At 52.5% G+C, this 19170-nt stretch overlaps 1 protein-coding gene across 1 annotated transcript in view; it reads right to left on the bottom strand.

Moving 5' to 3' along the window:
- The window catches only part of LOC116947521 (plexin-A2-like), a 300758-nt gene extending 282596 nt beyond the window's left edge, over nt 1–18162 (bottom strand). The window contains 1 exon segment of the mRNA XM_032963364.2: nt 17802–18162. The gene's annotated coding sequence lies outside the window, so the exon portion shown is untranslated.
- Between the last annotated feature and the right edge of the window lie 1008 nt (nt 18163–19170).

The following is a 19170-nucleotide window of genomic DNA, read 5'->3' as shown; positions in this document are numbered from 1 at the left end:
TTTTGGGGTTAGATCGCGTCAACAGAAATGTGTTGTTTACCCACCACCACCCGACACAGCCAGCTAGTAAGGTTAGGTCCTTGGTGGCAACACAACTCTATATTAAAGTTTCAATCATCTTGGATCATTCTTTACAAAGATTATTGTGACCCCCACGTTACAGGCATGGACAAACGGACAGACAGATGGACAGAGGTTAAAGTAAAGTTACATCCAATAAAATATATGGTTTACGGAGTGGTTTTCACACGGCCATGCCAACCTCGAGTCCGGCTTTTACATCTTTTGTGAGAGACAGAAGTGAGCCCTATGCATCGTCGCTGTGCCTTATTCTGGTTGGGTGAGCCTAAGGCAATGACCAATACTGAATCCTGCAAATCCTATAAAGGAACCGTAAAATTTCGATCCCTTTGTCAATCCACTGGCCCATTCACTCACTAGAGAGTAGAGATCAACGGAGACGTAGAGCCATCCGTAATAGGTGTGTAGGTGTGTGTATGTGTATGTGTGTAGGTGCGTGTGTGTGTGTATGTGTGTGGGGAGCGGTCGTGTAGTGGTTAGCGCACTGCGCTACGAACCCGGCGATCCGAGTTCGATTCCCGCTCATGACCACTAACACCAGTGACGATTATCTCAACCGGTCCTGGGCCTCCGCTAGGTCGACTCAGCCTCAAATTAGCTTCCGGTGCGGTGCGTAAACATCGCCACTCGGAAAACAAAGGCGGCCGGGCGTCATGCTCGCCACCCACCTCCTCGTGTATCGTGCCGGACCTTCGTGCTCGCTGGCAGCACTTGTCGGCAAAAGCTACACGGGGGATCTTTGGGGGAACGGTGGAACAATGGTCAGCGCACTGCGCTGCGAACCCGGCGGGCAGGACTCGATACGCGCTCACGCTACACGTGTATCGGATCGTGGGAATTGTTTTGACCGTACTTCACCACGCCGCTCAGTGCAAGGTTCAGAATAAAAGGCTAACCACTCCACTACCGATTTCAAATGTAGAAGAAGATGCAGCTACAAGCCCCGTGCATATGACACGAGCGCAAGAAGATAACGCTTGCGGATTATAGGGAGGGGGGCGGGAGGCAGGGTAAATAAATAATAATTGTAAGAATATAAGAATAGTAATTGTATTATAAATAAATACAAGGAATCGGATAAAGCTGCTGCGAACGAGAAAACGTGGTAGCGAGGAAGCAAAAAAAAAAACCCCAGAGCTCAGCTGATTAGGATTCAAGGAAGCACGGAGCGGCGGGGAAGAGAGCGCCGAACAATCCATCAGTGACACACGCACACACGCGTGCACACATACACACACGTGTGCGCACACACACGTAAACACACACACACGTGAACACGCACACACGTGTACACACACACGCACACACACGTGAACACACACATACGTGAACACACACACACGCGTGCACACGCACACACGTGTACACACACACGCGTGCACACAAATACAGGCACGCATGTGTACTGTATGTATACACACAAGACAAACATCCCGCATATAGCCCTTAACAGACTGTTGGGGCAAGTGCTGTTAGCGAGCACCTATGAAGGCCGGCACGGCACATGAGGGATTGCGTGGCCAGCACCACGCACGGCCGCCTTTGTCTCCCTAGTGGCCTTGTTTCCACACCACCATCAGCACCATGTAGTCATTTGAGAATGAGTCGAGCTAGGGGAAAGCCCAGGACCGTTTAAGAGAATCGTCACCGGTGGCAGTGAGCGTGAATCTAATTCGGGGCACAGGGTTCGTAGCGCAGGGTGCTAACCGATGTGTGCATGTTGAACTTATTTCGCACCGCACGTAGCCAAACATACTAACCACCACAATACCGGTGTGTGTACAGAAACGGACATGAACATCGACCGTATGTGCGCACACACACGCGCTTGCACACACGTATGAATCGTATTCATCCTAAAAGTGCCTTATTCTGGCTGGGTGAGCCTCAGGCACTGACCAATACGAATCTTGCAAATCCTAAAAAAAAACGTAAAATCTAGATCCCGTTGAGAAGAGAGATCAATGGAGAACCATTGGGCAGAGGTGCATGTGTGTGTGTACACGTGCCTTTGTATGCGGGGTGCGGTAGTGCAGATGTTAGTGCACTACGCTACGAACACGACCAGCCGAGTTCAATTCCCGCTCACGACCAACACCAGTTGCGATTATCTGAACCAGTCCTGGGTCTCCCCTGGGTCGACTCAGCCTCAAATGAATGGCCGGTGCGATGTGTGAACATCGCCACTGGGGAGACCAAGGCGGCCGGGCGTGGTGTTGGCCACCCATCACCACGTGTGTCCTGCCGGCCTTCATAGATGCTCGCTAACAGCACTTGCCCATACAGAATATTAAAGGCTATATGGGGGATCTTTGTTTTGTGTGGGGCGGGGGGGGCTGTGCTTCTGCGTGACAAAATCGGTCATCTGAGTTCAATTCCTGGCCACTGCTAACAATAGCGTCGAGTGGTTTCTGAAGCTAAGGCCAGCACGCCGCATTTTGATGAGTCTGGAGTGTGTGTAACACGGTGAGTGTAGTGTGGTGTGTGTATTATGATGAATGTGCTGTGTGTGTATTATGATGAGTGTGGTGTGTCTATTATGATGATTGTGCTGTGTGTATTATGATGACTGTGCTGTGTGTATTATGATGAGTGTGGTGTGTCTATTATGATGATTGTGCTGTGTGTATTATGATGAGTGTGGTGTGTGTATTATGATGAGTGTGGTGTGTGTATTATATGTTAGCGTGCTGGCCCTGTCGCTAATGTTTGTGACCTACACTGGACAAGGTGTTCATTTGAGGCTGGGTCGACCTAGAGGAGACACAGGCTGTCGCTCTGAGCATCTACATCATCCACATGCAGCCCGTGGATAAACTGTGAAAGTGCTAATGACATTCACACGGGAAGTTGATGATGATGATGATTAAAGATGGCTATGATGATGATATTGATCATCGCGACATCAGTAATTTCGGTTCAGATGATAAGGATGATGATGATGAATTTCATCGTAATTTAATTGATGCTTGTGATGATACTAATGTTCACGTACGTGAAGTCTTATAATGAGAATGACATTGATAATTATTACCTCGACGGTGGGTTTATTGATTAATTCATTTATGTTGATTATTAAATTCATGATGATGATAATGTTGATGAGATTATGATCCCGACAGTAACAACAATGCTGCTGATGATGATGATAATAACATCACCGATGGGGTTGCAGATTACAATACCGAGGACAATAATTTGGAACTGCGCCGAGTTCATTCATCATCATCATCTCACCCTTCCCGACGAGCGGAGGGCAGTAACCCACAGATACGGTTATACAGCGCACAGCGAGACACACACACACAGAGAGGGCAAAGAGCGAGAAGACCAGGCGAGAGAGAGAGAGGGGGATATACAGATAGAGAGAGACCTAGGGCAAGAAGAACAGGCGACAGCGAGACGGAGAGAGATATAGAGAGAGTGGGACAGAATACCAGACGAGAGAAAGAACGGGGAGAGCCAGGGAGAGTAAGAAGAAGAGGCGAGAGAGAGATGGAGGGGAGGACGAAGAGAGGGGGCGAATCAGGACACACAACATACGCCGATCTTTTAACAGTCGGGGTGGCTTGGGGCGGTGAGAAGATGGGAGGAGCATTAAATCCCATCTTCAAGACTTCAAACTTTTAACGTGAGATGTGCGATGTGCACGCATACGCGAAGACAAAGATTCCCCGTGTAGCCTTAACAGCCTTTTGGGGCAAGTGCTGTGAGCGAACGCCTATGAAGGCCGGCACGGTACGCGAAAGGCTCGGTGACAGGCACCACGCCCGACCACCTTTGTCTCCCTACTGGCGATGTTTATAGACCCTACCAGGTATTAATTTGAGGCTGAGTCGACCTAAGGGAGGCCAACAACCGGTTCGGATAATCGTGACTGGTGTTGGCCCTGAGCGGGAATCAAACTCGGGATGCCCGGTTCGTAGCCCAACTCGATAAAATGCTACGCCACCGTTCCCCACACACACACAAAGACAAAGATCCCCCGTATAGCCTTAACATACTGTAGGGGCAAGTGCTGTTAGCGAGCACTTATGAAGGCCGGTACGGCACACAAAGGGGGTGGGTGACCAAAACCACGCCCGACCGCTTTTGTCTCCCCAGTGGCGATGTTTTTACACACCGCACCAGGTACTCATTTGAGGCTGAGTCGACCTAGGGGAGGCCCGGGACCGGTTCAGATAATCGTCACCTTTGTTGGCCGTGAGCGGAAATCGAACCCGGGTAGCCAGGTTCGTAGCGCAGCGCGCTAACTGCTACACTACCGCTCCACACACACGTACGTACGTGTGCAGCCCTCCTGTCAATCAACTCAGTGGCCGGCGATCACAAATCTCTATTTAACTCCATCAAAAAAGTAACCTGCAGCGCCACACCTATTACCATCATTAGGGGAAAAAACGGTGATCCAATCTCAGACCCCCAGGAACAGGTTTGCAGATTCGCTGAGCATTTCTGTGAGGTCCTGGGAGAGGGAAAATCACTCAGCCAAGAAAACATCGTGGCACAAAGTGAGGATGACCCTGCTGAGGCTGCGGTGCCTCAAATATTGGAAGAAGTCACCCCCTGTGAGTGGCTGATTGAAGTGCCATCTGTTGAGGAAGTACTGAAGGCGATCCGGAGTCTGAGACCAGGAAAGGCAGTGGGCAGAGATGATCTCGCAAGCGAAATGCAGAGGGAGGGTGGCGTTTGTACACAGACTGCCCTATACGACATCATAACAACAGTCTGGACCACTGGACGGGCTCCGCAGGATTGAAAGGATGCCCTGGTGGTCCCACTCTTTAAGAAGGGGGACCGCACAGACTGTAACAACTACAAGGGCATCTCACTCCTCAGTGCGCCGGAAAAGGTCCTGGCAAGGATTATTCAACATCACCTTGCCAGGCACGCTGAGGAGAGGCTTGCGGAGCCCCAATGCGGTTTCAGGAAAGGGCGGTCCTGCATAGATGCCATATTTTCTGTCCGTCTGCTACAGCAGAGGTGTAGGGAATTCCAGCAAGACCTACATCTCTGCTTTATTGACCTGCTCAAGGCCTACGATACCATCAGTAGGCCTGGGCTCTGGGTTGTTCTTCGTGCGTTTGGAGTACCTGACCCTCTGCCCACGATCATTAAGGACCTTCATGATGGTGAGCGGGCCCGGGTAAAACTACGTGGCCAGGAGTCAGAGCCATTCCCTGTACACCTCAGGGTGCGACAGGGATGTCCTCTGGCTCCCACATTATTTAACATATATTTTGACCACGTAGTTCGTGAAGCCTTCAATAGCTGTACCGGGGGAATCTCCATATGGTGCAGATATAATGGGAGGCTGATCGATGCCAGGGTGCGGTCAAGGGATAGCTCCCTATTGCTCAACCACGTTATGTATGCCGATGATTTGGTAATAGCTGCTCATTCACAGGAGGAGTTGGAGACGCTGCTGCTGAGACTGGAGCGTGCCACTAAGAGATGGGGCCTTACCATCAGCCCCACCAAAACTAAGCACCTGCCTGGGTATTTTGTACCATCGGACACTCCACCCCCACAACTCCCAATCGGTGATGGAGCAGTTGTGGAGAGAGTGGAGAGTTTCCCATACCTGGGCAGTGTGCTTATGACCGGCTCCAGTTTAACAGCAGAGGTCTCACTCCGAATCCACCGCATGCCGAAACAGATTTTGTTCGGCCGGATCGAGAGGGCTAAACGGGCGCGGCACGGGCCTCTGTGGAGGAGGCTCGTGAAGGACGCTACTGGGCAGTTGGAGGCAGTCGCCCTCCAACAATAACGGAGGGCGGAGGAGCGACACTCATAACAACGAGCGGTGCGCCGGGTGGCTAAAGCACAGCAGGTTGGCACAGTAGGGGGCACAGGTGGTGCATCAGCCAGTCATCTCAGTCAGTCGACCCGTGGCACTTGGGTCTGCCCCGTGACCTCCTCCCAGCGGGCGTTCGACACTTCCCGTGGCATCAAGGTGCACATGGCCTGGCACAAGCGTCGTGGTGACGTCATCGCCACTTAGTGGCGAATGGCGGTTGTTGTGTGTCAGTCCACTGCTGGACTGACACACACTACGCCGTGCGAGTCGTGTGAGGTTGATTTGACCATACCTCACCGCGCCGGTCACCCACCTTTGCGAGCACTCATCACTCGTTTGTCGCGTTGCGCATTGGGCCTCTCTCGCCTTGACGCCGCGCCGACGTTTCACCCCCCCCCCCTTCTCTCCCGGGGCACGATCGGAATGCCTCCTGCACGGTATCCATGCCGCAGCCTGCGCGCGAGCCACGGGACTCTCGGCTGTGTGAGCCGCGCGCGTTGCAGTCGCGGTGGCTCGCGCGGCCGCAAGTCCCTCGCGGGACAAATCTCCGACTCGCCCGAACGAGAATTAATCCAATTAAGGGCTAACAGAGTGTTGTCGAGGCCTCCGTCGTTTTTTGACCTAGTTATCAACTTGTCAAGACTCATTCATAGCGGCGGGTTTGAGGGAAATTACTTTCTAATTGATTAAACGCGGACGGGAAACATGCGTGCGTGGGTGCGTGCGTGCGTCCGTGTGTGTAGTGTAGTGTATAGTGTAGTGTCGCGGTTCGCTCTACGAAACCCGGCCACCCGACTTCGATTCCCGCTCACGGCCAACACCGGTGACGATTATCTGACTTCGATTCCCGCTCACGGCCAACACCAGTGACGATTATCTGAACCGTTCCTGAGCCTCACCTAGGTCGACTCAGCCTCAAATGAGCACATGGTGCGGTGTGTAAACGTTGCCACTGGGCAGACAAAGGCGGCCGGGCGTGGTGTTGGCCACCCACCCCCTCGTGTGCTCGCTGACAGCACTTGCCCCAACAGTCTGCTAAGGCTATGCGGGGGACCTTTGTTTTATTTGTTCGCGTGGGGAGCGGTAGCGTCGTGGTTAGAGCTGCGCTCTACCCATCTGCGTTCGATTCCCACTCAGGGATAACAGCGGTCGTCTATATCCGAACCTGTTCCTGGACAACTCCCTAGAAGGTTGACGCAACCTTAAGTGACTTCCTGGCGCAGTGTGTAAACATCGCATCAGCGCCGGGGAGACAAAGGCGGCCGGGTTTGACGGTGGCCGACCCCCCCCCCCCCCACCGCCTCCAGCGCCGTGCCGGCCTTGATAGGTGCTCGCTGAGAGAGCACTTGCCCCCAAACAGTGACACCCTAAACAGGTTAGACGGGGGATCTCCGCGCGCTCTTCACAGCACGTGCAGAGAGATGGGCTATTGCCCGAAGAGTCGTCTATTGTTATGGAAATAAAACAATTCAGGCCAAAGTCTTCTTGATCACTGCGTTGGGTGTTCTTCTTGTTATTAGTTGTGCTTGTGCACCGCTGCCGACCCAGCATGTGCAGCGGCATTGCCTGGAAATAATTTGCCGAATAGGGTCATCTTCGTTTGTTCGCGTGGCTTTGTATATTTTGTTTCTCTTTAAAATCTGTTGGTTCAATTTTCGTGGTGTAAGCATTGCGTTACTTTTTAATGAGCAGTAAGTGTTGGGAATAACGCCAAGGGACTGTCAGCGTGAGCGCGCGTGTGTGTGCCTACAGCCCATGACGATTATCTGAACCAGTCCTGAGCCTCCCCTAGGTTGACTCAGCCTCAAATGAGTATATGTGTAAACATCGCCACTGGGGAGACAAAGGCGATCGGGTGTGGTGCTGGCCACATGCCCCCTCATTTACCGTGTCGGTCTTTATAGGCGCTGCTCGCTAACAGCACTTGCCCCAACAGTCTGTTAAGGTGATACGGGGGTCTTTGTCTTTGTTTGCCAACAGCCAAAATTATGTACGCACGGGCATTCAATCCATGGGGAAAAGAAGGGAGGTGAATTCACACGGCACGTGGATGGAGTGATGATGGAGCGATGCTGGTGCGATTGTTGGAGTGATGATGGAACGATAATGGAATGATGATGGAGTGATGATGGAGCGATGATGAAATGATGATGGAGTGAAGATGGAGTGAAGATGGAGTGAAGATGGAGTGATGATAGACCTATGATTGAGTGATGATGGAGCCATGATGGAACGATGATGGAGTGGTGATGGAGTGATGATGGAGTGATGATGGAGCGATGATGAAATGATGATGGAGTGAAGATGGAGTGATGATGGAGTGATGATGGAGCGAAAATGAAATGATGGAATTATGATGGACCCATGATGGAGTAATGATGGAGTAATGATGGAGTGATGATAGAGCTATGATGCAGTGATGATGGACCCATGATGGAGAAATGATGGAGTGATGATGGACCCATGATGGAGCTATGATGGAGTGATGATGGAGTGATGATGGCGTGAAGATGGAGTGATGATGGAGCTATGATGGAGTAATGATGGAGTGATGATAGAGCTATGATGGAGTGATGATGGACCCATGATGGAGTAATGATGGAGTGATGATGGACCCATGATGGAGCTATGATGGAGTGATGATGGAGTGATGATGGACCCATTATGGAGCTATGATGGAATGATGATGGACCCATGAAAGGAGTAATGATGAAATGATGATGGAGTGATAATGGAGCGATGTGGAGTGCTGAAGGAGCGATGATGGAGGAGTGATGATGGAGTGATGATGGAGGAGTGGTGATGGAACGATTATCGAGTAATGATGGAGCGATGATGGAACCATGGTGGAGCGATGATCGAGCAATGATTGAATGATTATGGAGCCATGATGGAACGATGATGGAGCGATATTGGAGCGATAATGGAGACATGATGACGTGATGATGGAGCAACGATTGAATGATGATGGAACGATGATCGAGCGATGCAACTTCAATGTCGATTTCTAAATCCCATGAGCCAACCTTACGTTACAGGACATGTAATGATTGAACGTTGATTCATGCTCTGTGCAATATTTTCTTTTTTCACGCGCGATGCGATTGTTTTTGCACCGATTTATCTTCGCTTCATTGCTGTAACTTCATTATTTCTTAGTCTGCGCTCTTATTGTTTCGGTCACCCAGGTCACACTCCTTAAAAAAAGTGACTCATCCAGTACAGGAGAGTTTTTTTCTGATTCTCACGTGGTTAAACGAGGTACGTAGATTGCTTGGGAAGGTATTCATCAAGCAGCGGGTCGACCACGGCTGATGACGATGATGACCGATGCTACAGGCAAGAGCTGACTATAAACGTTGCTAGGATTGCAAGTCACGCTTATTGGACTGAAACTTTGTGATGTCGCAAGCATTGGCGATGATTGCGAACGGATACATTTTTTTTTTAAAGATCGTGCACGTATAACGGAATATAAAAATCAAAGCCAAAGATTCTGTCGGTTCAAAGACTGCTCAGGAGAAAGTGGGAAACAGCTATTAACTCGATTGGCCACATAGAACCTGGTAGCGGTAATTCCACATCACCGTGGCAGGGACCAGTCTATCCTTGGGGGGGGGGGGCACGCTTTGGAAACATTGGGTTGGTGCAGTGGTGTGGTGACGAAATTATCACCTCATTGTGGGGGGGGGGGTGTTCGGCAATCGATCAAGTCGGGCCCCCCTAATATTTGATCTGCGCGATTTGCGGAAGCCTGACGTTACCGCTCTAATTATATCAAAACTGGAAAGTGGGACGTAAGTGAAAGCACTTTCGCAAAATTAAATGTTAACCGCGTGTTAAAGAAGCTTGTGTTCTTTTTACACTGCCGCTGTTGAAAACAAATCTCATCGTGGTGACTGTCGGGGGGGGGGGGGGACAACTCGTAGCTTTGGACACCAGGGCAGGGGGCGGGGCAAGACACCTCCTGCCCCCCCTCCCTCCCAACCCCCGCGCTAGTTACGCGACTGGGTTGGTAGGTCACGCGGAGATTAGTGAAACGATCCCAAAACTCGGCTGGGTGACGAGGCAGTGGTCAGGAGATGGCAGTACAAGCCGGTGGGTTCGTGATCCCGTCTGTGTGGACCTTTGACCACTATCCCCTTTGCTGTGCGTGGTGGGTGTTCTCAGGCTAGGGCGACCCCCGCCCCCCAACACTAAGCAACACTACTCTCATCATTATCTAATTGAGAAATTGGCCAATCATCTCGATGCAGAACTCGCTTGAGGCTTTCCTGGATAAATAATTCGCATTTGTTATCCTTATTAGTTGGGGGGGGGGGGGGGTGAATATCCGTGAGCAGCATGTGTATTGTTTGCTGCGTTTGTGTGATGCGGAGCTGTAGTGTAGCGGTTAGCGCGCTCCACTACCAACCCGGCGACCCGGGTTCGATTTCCCACTCATGGCCAACACGAGTGACGATTATCTGAAGCGGTCCTGGGCCTCCCTTAGGTCGACTCAGCCTCAAATTAGTACCTGGTGCGGTGTGTAAACATCGCCACTGGGGAGACAAAGGCGGTAGGGCGTGGTGCTGGCCACCCACCCCCTGGTGTACCGTTGCGGCCTTTATAGGTGCTCGCTAACAGCGCTTGCCCCAACAATCTGTTAAAGCCTATACGGGGGGTCTTTGTCTTTGTTTTTGCGTGCTGCGGTGCGGTGATGCACGCGCTGGGCTCTCTTTTCGATTCCCAGACACGGCTATAACATCGCGAGCAACAACGGTTTCTATCTAAACCCGTTCTTCATCCTACGCCTTGCTTGATTCAGCCTCAAATGAGCAATTGTTACTCTGTATCCACATCAGACAAGAGGGGGGATACAAAGGCGTCCGCTCGTGGGTGTTGGCCACGCCACCACATCTCTCGTGCAGCGCCGCGCCTTAATAGGTGCTCGCTAACAAACGCAATTGTGCCTGGGATTCATTTCTCGCTCGACATTTTCCGGAACTCTGTCAGAATTGCCCTCATTCATCGCACATTATGAGTCACTCTCGAGTCACTCTACCTCCCCGATCACTCTACTGCTCTGGCCTCTCTATGAAAAAGGGCCATTGCTCGAACCGTCCAGCTAGCTTGTACTTTTCAGTGTTATTGACGAATGCGTTTATTTTCGTTCAAACGTACTATGTTGAACTTCTTTCGCAACCGTACGTAGCCAACCGCGGATAATCGACGGTGCGGGCGGGGGGGGGGGGGAAGGACAACAAACTAAAGACAGAAGGCACTTCTAAAGAGATGAGTTTTCAATCTGACTTTAAAAGTGCACATCGCTCCCAGTGGCTGCCGAACATCGGAATGAAGAACGTTCCAGACGGCCGCAGAAGCGTATCCGAAAGCGCGCGATGCGATGCCCGCCGTCTTTGTTCCATGGCTAGCGGCCAAACGCAGCCGCTGCTGTGAGGATGATCGCAGTTCGCGCGGCCGTTTACGCCCCTTGACGAGATCGGCGAGGTAAATGACGTGTAAAATGTCTTCGAATATACTCTACCCTTATATGAATATAGCTGTTACAGAGCTGGGAATTACGTGACGAGACAGGAAGAGGAACACGCGCATCGGGAGAACAAACGCAAATAAGGGAACGTTACGGTGACTTAAATCGCACACACACACACGTGTTCTTGGGGAAGACACATCCATGAAGCCAGAAGGTTCCGTGAAGATGGCTCACTTCCCAAAACGTCGCCTATTGTGCAATCGTTCCATTGAAGGCCGCAGTGTTGTGATGAGAAGGAAACTGGCGCTGTCTGGACACATATGTAGGCTGGACAACACACAGGGACATTAAAAGCGTGCTGGTTGAAACATGGAAGGCTCCGGAAAGAGAGGACGACCGAACAGAGTGTGGCTTGGCGACATCATACGAGATTGGTGCCAGAGAGATGTGGCACACTTCTTGAGCGTAATGGCACAAGACAGAGAGGGAAAGTAAAAAACAAATGACTAAATGTGCAGTGGACACTTACGGGGCTATCTGCTCGTTGTTCGTGATGATGATGATGTTGTTGGCGGATGTGTTGAGTGTTGCTGTTATTGTTGTTGTTATAGCTCGACGCGATGATGACCGATGGTCGAGACTAACCACGGAGTGGCAGGCAGGCAGCCACAGGGAGGGAGAACACGACCTGGAGGACATCACACCACGGAGATGGAGCGATGGAAATCGACTCCTGTGCGCAAGGGTGCATCGCACGAGCGTGGGCGGCGGGTGACGGTTTATGGGGACAGCTTTGTCATCCAGCGGTGGATAAATAATGTATGCGTTATATATTTACGTAAGTGTTTATCTCAGACCAGCCACTCGCTGCCCGAGGCAAGAGGACGCGTCTCACCGCGTCGAGGCGTGATTGTCATTTACAGACTCAGAGAGTAATTATCCGCACCGGAGGAATCCGATGAGCTATAAAGCTCTTTTTTCTTTCCACAGACGTTCCAGTAGTAGTGTTGGGCGCGGGCCGATGCCCAACATTGCGTGGAAAGGCGTCCCGTGGCGCCAGATCCTCGGAAGCTAAGCGAGCGTTGAGCCTGCACGTGAGAGTGCTGGACATGAGCGACCGCCGTGCATAGCAAAGAGCTGACACGGGAGGCTGCGGGGGTTTAGGTTTGTGGGAGTAGGAGAGTGTGGGTGGAGGGGGGGGGGAGTCGGGACAAAGCAGCGTTAAACCTCATTACTGTGCCCCTACCTCGACACTTCCATCGCCGTCTATGTCTTCCCGCGCCCCCTTCGCCAACCGCAGCCGTCCTGCCAACCAAAAGCATCGTTGTGGGGAAGTATTGTCGTCAAGACGCTGTGGAGGAGGTGAGAGCTACGCGCACTTTACCCCCACGCGACGCGCCACCTGCCGATCTTCTCCACCCATGGTGGACCATCATTTGTGTTGGGTTGACAGAGGCGGGGGGGCGGGGGGATATTTGAAGCTCCCCCCGGCCCGCGACCCCTTAGGGGCGCCGCAGTGGCGAGATGTTAACAACCTCGCTCGGTGTACAGGAGGTCGTGGGTTCGATCCCGACTCCCGTGCAGTTGGAGTCTGCGTGTCTGTCTCCCCGTGATGATGACGAGCCGCTTCGTTGACCTATCATTTGTGGCCAGGTCGCTTCTGAAAAAGAGCTACACGGCTCAGTGGGCCTTACCTGGTAAAATATAAAACGTATACAGTTTTAACTGCCGCGCCAGGAGATCGAACATGTTTGGCAGCGCTCGCAAGTGACACCGACGCAGTGGAATGTTGAGATCGTCTCTGTGGCGAGCTGTGCCGGCGGGCCTTGAGTGAATGTGCTCGTGTCTTAAACATGCTTTATGACTGCTGCGATTTTAATTAAATGCGTTACGACTGAGAGAGAAGAGAGAGGCGGGAGTGGGGGTGAAGAGAGAGAGAGAATAGAGAGAGAGAAGAGACTATCTGAAGAGAAGGGAGGAACAAATAACTCTTTCACGCCTTTTACACAAATGAATAACGCGACTGAGATTGTAGAAGAGCGACCACACACACAACAAAAGACAAAGATCCCCCGAACAGCCTCTCACGGACTGATGTGGCAAGTGCTGTTCGCGAGTTCCTACGAAGGCCTGCACTGCACATGACAGAGGGTGGTGTGGTCAACATCGGGCCCGACCGACCACCTTTGTCTCCCCAGTGCTGGATGTTTACTACACGCACCGGGTATTCGTTTGAGGTTGAGTCGACCGAGGTTCAGGCCCCAGGACCGGTTCAAATATTCGCCGCCGATGTTGGCCTTGAGCTGGAAATTGAACTCGGGGTCGCCGCGGTCGCACCCCCAGCACGCTCACCACTACACCATCGCTCCCCACTATCGGTGTACGACAAGATACACACGTGCACCAAAACAAAGATCCCCCGTGTAGCCTTGAACAGACTGTCGGGTCAAGTTCCCTTCGCGAGCACCTATGAAGGCCGGAGCGGCAAACGAGGGGATGGGTGGCCAGCAGCGAGCGCCGGCAGCCTTTGTATCCCCAGTGACGATGTTTACACACCACCATCAGCACCGCATACACATTTGAGGTTGAGTCGACCTAGGGGAGGCCCAGGACCGGTTTTGGCCGTGAGCCGTAAACGAATTCGAATCTCCGGGTCCGCAGTGCAGCGCGCTAACCGCTGCACTACCGCTCCTCACAACGCACGCACACACACACGCACTAATCTCATACCACACACACACACTAGCCTCTCTCTCTCTCTCCCGTACACTAATCTCTCACACAAACGCACGTGGGAACGCTGACTTGGCAGAAAACTAACCCCCGTTGACTTTCCACTGATGTAACACCCCCCACCACCACCCACGTTATACTTCACGATCTGTCTCCAACAGACGTATGCCCCGCAAGTTTCTCGCAAGTGTGGCAATGCGATCCTGAAGCTCGCTCGCAATGCGAAGCAATGGTCAGGAATATCATCAAACGTCCGCCTTTCTGGCATGCTGTTCTGGCCTCAATAGGTGCTCGACTCACAACACTTGGCCACCGACAGCCTGCCCACGTACGCACGCATGTTGAACTTATTTCGCACCCTACGTAGGCAAACCGCGCTAATCGGGGGTGCCGGGGTAGGACAGCAAGCGTTTGGTACAGGAGTAGTTTTGGTACGTAGCTCATAAGGGGGAGTTATGGACAATCAAATATACATTATTTTTGAAAAGCATCGTTCAATCGGGGTGATAAACGTTAACAAATATTGCAATAATGTACGCACGCTTGCCATTTTCATCGAGAGAGATGCATAAAGAGGAACACGTGGAATTGTGAGTTAAGAATTACATCATCACCATTCAAATTGTTAAGAAGAGTCAGTGGGAGGCTTGGGCAAAAATAACTCGTCACGGCTAAGAGGTGTCGGGAACGAGAGCCGATGGTCGAGGCGAATAACAGAGTGGCAGCCAAAGGAAGGGGAGCGTGCTCTGAAAAGGGGTGAGCCGTCCGCCAAGGAGGAGATGGAGCGATGAAACGAGTTCGCGTTGCCTGTCCTGGGTGGATCTTCAGAGGCGGGGGCAGCGGCGGCAGCTTTGGAGAGCGCTTCGGCGATATCATCCAGCCGTGAATGAATTACACACTGCCCGCTCGCTATGAAGGCGCAGTTCACGGCGATTGATCTTGCGCGAGTCGTCGCCGCAATATCCGCACGGCGTTGTCTCTCATCAATTTATAGCACGCATCATTGCTATTAACGCTCATCACGCAGAGCACATGCGCACGCACCGAAGGCAAATATTCCCCGTACAGATGCATTTTTTTTTATATAAACACGCTCTCTGGGCAAAGCGGTGTTAGCGAGCACCTATTAAAAACCGGCACAGCGCACGAAGGCAATGGTGTAGTCAAGCAGCACCAAGCCCGGCCGCCTTTGTCCCCCCCCCCCCCCCCCCCCACCGACCGAGGCCAGCAATCGAACTCGTGTCGCCGGGTTCGTAACGCAGCGCGCTGACTACTATACTACTGCTCCCCACATACGCTTACATGTACGCACAGACACGCGCACGTCAAAGTCTACTGTGTTGTGTCGTGTATAGGTGCTCGCTAAGCACAGTCTGTGCATGGGATGAAGAACATCAGTGCGTGTCTTTGTCTTAATCTGTGTTACTGGTGCGTCATAGATGGGCTGTATGTACCATACCCGTGTGTGTGTGTGGATTGTTATAAGTGTATTCGTGTGTGTGTATTAGTGTGTACTGATATTCACACGGCGAAGGATAGCTTCGTAAAAATACAAAGATCCCTCCGTATAGCCTGAACAAACTGCTGGGGCAAATGCCTTGAGCGAGCATCTATGAAGGCCGGCACGGCACAAAAGGGGGGGGGGGGTGGATAACCAGCACTACGCCCGGCCGCCTTTGTCTACCCAGTACCGATGCTTTACACATCAAACCCCGGGGACTCATTTGAGGCTGAGTCGACCAAGGCGAGGCTCAGGACCGGTTCTCGCGATCGGCACTGGCGTTGGTTGACCGTGAGCGGGCATCGAACTCGGGATTTTCGTAGCCGAGCGCTCTCACCACTGCACTACCGCTCCCCCAGGTACCCGCCGCGTACGCGCTGCGTGGTCTGTGAGCGGCAGCTGCGGTGCGTGCATGGGGGAGCGGTGGCGCGCTGCTTAGCGCGCTACTCTTCGAGTTCGATTCCAATAAAAGTGACGATTATTCTTAACTGGTGCCGGACCTCCCCTCGGTCGACTCAGCTTTAAACGAGTACCTGGGGGGGGGGGGGACAAAGGCGGCCGGGCGTGGTGTTGGCCACCCAACCCCTCGTGTGTCGTGCTGGCTTGAATAGGTGATCGCTAACAACGCTTGCCCCAACAGTCTGGTCATAGTACCGCCCCAACAGTGCACAAAGATCCTCCTCCACACGGAGGAGGATCTTTGTGCACGAGCCTGCCTGTTCTAGCGTGTGTGCACTCACGTGTACTCGTGTGTGTGTGTGTGCTAACGTATGTGTGTATGCTACTTTGTGTATGTGCTAAATGTATGTGTCAGTACGTGCATATGAGTATGTGCGTGTGCTAGCGTATGCACTGGTATCTGTGTATGCTACGACGTGTATGTGCGAGGGTATGTACTGGCGTATACACCAGCATGTGGGTGCACTAACGTATGCTAGTGTGTCTGCTAGTGTGGTTATACTAACCAACATGTCTGCACTAATAGTACATATACGAATACGCACACACCAAGTCCGTCTATGTATGCGTACGTACTGGCGCGCGCGCGTGTGTGTAAGCACCCAGTGACCCAAGACAGCTGCCGGTACTAGCGACACGTACTTGCGAGAGAGACGCGACGGGAGAAGGAGGAGGATGAGATGGAGATGACCGAGAAGCCTTGGCAGTGAATAGCGGCGGCAGCAGCAGCAGCAGCGTGTGAGCTCGCACTTAGGTAGCGAAGCGCACAATGCCCGCGTCTGGCCCGCGTTATCACTCTCGTTCAGCCGCTTAGAATTTGACTCCAGAATTCACTCAACAGGAGCCATTCATCGCCACCCGGGATCAGATAATGTGTGAAAACGACAACCTACAAATTGCCCGGTGCAATTTCTCTCTTGGTGTCTGTCTCCCTGTCTCGCTTACTCTCTCTACATATATATTGTAACGCACACGCACACACTCATAATGCACACGTGTGTGTGCGTGCGCGTGTGCTGCTGTAGGGCGGAGCGGTAGTGTAGCGGTTAGTGCGCTGCGCTATGAACCCGGCGACCCGCTCACGGCCAACATCAGTGAATATTATCTGAACCGGTCCTGGACCTCCCCTAGGTCAACTCAGCCTAAAATGAGTACCTGGTGCGGTGTGTAAACATCGCCACTGGGGAGACAAAGGCTGTCGGGCGTGGTGCTGGCCACCCACCCCCTCGTGTACTGTTCCGGCTTTCATAGGTGCTCGCTAACAGCACTTGCCGCTACAAGTCTGTTAAGGTTATACGGGGGATCTTTGCATTTGTGCTGATGTACGTGTATGTATATAACTGCGTGTGAGTATGTGTGTATGTTATGCGTGTCAAGCTGCTATACTTTCCCCTACTCAATCACACACACACACCTATACGGACGTAGGTGTGTGTGTGAATGAAAATGACTCAATTGAGATTATAACGCGGCAATCATCGCCGCTTACCGGCAGACTAATGCCCCGTGTCACCCGTGCAAATGAGACTCATCCTGATCCCTTGAGTTCTTACTTGGCTCAACAAACGAATACCCGCGCGTGCGTGTCAGTGTGTATGCGTGCGTGCATGCGTCCATATGCACGTGTGCCAACATCCCATTTATACTGCCCCCTCTATAATCGCACGCAGTACAAATTAATGTGTGTGTACAGCGTGTGTATATGTGTGTGTCCGTATGTACGTGCGTACATACATACCCCGAGTACCCACCTCCTACGATATCCACAGCGCCGTCTCGCACACACGTGTGCCGCAAGAGAGAATGAATGAAAGCACCACGTGTGCGTGTTCGTGTGTGCGCGCGTTATCAGTGCGTTGTGTGTATGCCACGGCGTGTATCGAGCTACTGCCACTACGCACACCGACTGACACGCACACACACACACACGTGCCTGGCACGCACCGGCAGCCTTCTGCCTCCTCCTCCTCCTCCTCGTCGCCTTTGCCGTTTGACGGCGACAGCCCCAATGCACGGACAACGAAAACGACGCAGCCAGGCAGCTGGGTGGAGCTTTCTTATCCGACGCCTCGCCATTGGCCGGAGAGGCGGTTTGGGTGGTGGTGATGGAGGGAGGTGGTGGTGGTGGTCATGGAGGGAGGTGGTGGTGGTCATGGAGGGAGTTGGTGGTGGTGATAGAGGGAGGTGGTGGTGATGGAGGAGGGAGGTGGTGGAGGAGGGTGGTGGTAGAGGAGGGAGGGAGGGTGGTGGTGGTGATGGTGGTAGAGGGAGGTGGTATTCGTTGCACGTGCTAGTCAGACGAAAGCAAAAATGCGATCAAAATGTGTCAAGACCGTATTCTGCAACGTAGTGAGACCGCTGCTGTTGCTGATAATAGTACACAGCTGCGTCTGTGTACAACCGTCTATGTTAATCAACTGCTGGATAGATTAAGGTCTTTCAGTGATCAGAGTGGAGGGAGGGGGTGGTTTTTTTTACTATATTTCACCACGTGGGTTAATGAAAATAATAATAATACGGGTTGGTGAAGGATGGCAACGGGAAGGTGGAGTGACAGGACTGGGTGTGATATCACTCGTCGCTGAACTTCCAATCATAGCGGTGGTGGCGTTAGCTGCCGCGCTGCGGTGAGACAGTGTCGGGATTGTCGTATGTAAGTGCACAAACAGAACACACGCTTGTGTCGTTGTTGTCTTTGTGTGCTCAGCCTCAAATGATTGCCTCGTACGGTGTGTGAACATTGTCACGAGGGAGACAAAGGCGGACGGGCTTGGTGCTGGCCACCCAACCCCCTCGTGTGCCGTGCCGGCCTTCATCGGTGTTCGCCAACAGCACTTACCCCCCAAAGTCTGTTCAAGGCTTTGTGGGGAGCGGTGGCGCAGCGATTAGCACAGCCCTCGATGAAACCGGCCGACGACACGAGTTCGATTCCCGGCTCACGGTCACCAACACCCAGTGACGATTATCTGAACCGATCCCGGGCCTCCCCTCGGTCGACTCAGCCTCAAATGAGTACCTGGTGCGGTGCGTAAACGTCCACATTTTGGAGACGGAGGCGGCTGCCCGTGGTGCTGTTGAAACCTCGACGGGAAATCGTGGTCGTTTTCTTCGTGGCAAGCG

This window comes from Petromyzon marinus, chromosome 30, assembly GCF_048934315.1.
Source record: "Petromyzon marinus isolate PM22_M1 ecotype Great Lakes invasive population chromosome 30, UKy_Petmar_22M1.pri1.0, whole genome shotgun sequence".
Lineage (NCBI taxonomy): Eukaryota > Metazoa > Chordata > Hyperoartia > Petromyzontiformes > Petromyzontidae > Petromyzon > Petromyzon marinus.
Note: the sequence above shows the minus strand (reverse complement) of the source record. Positions and strands in the feature narration are given on the sequence as shown.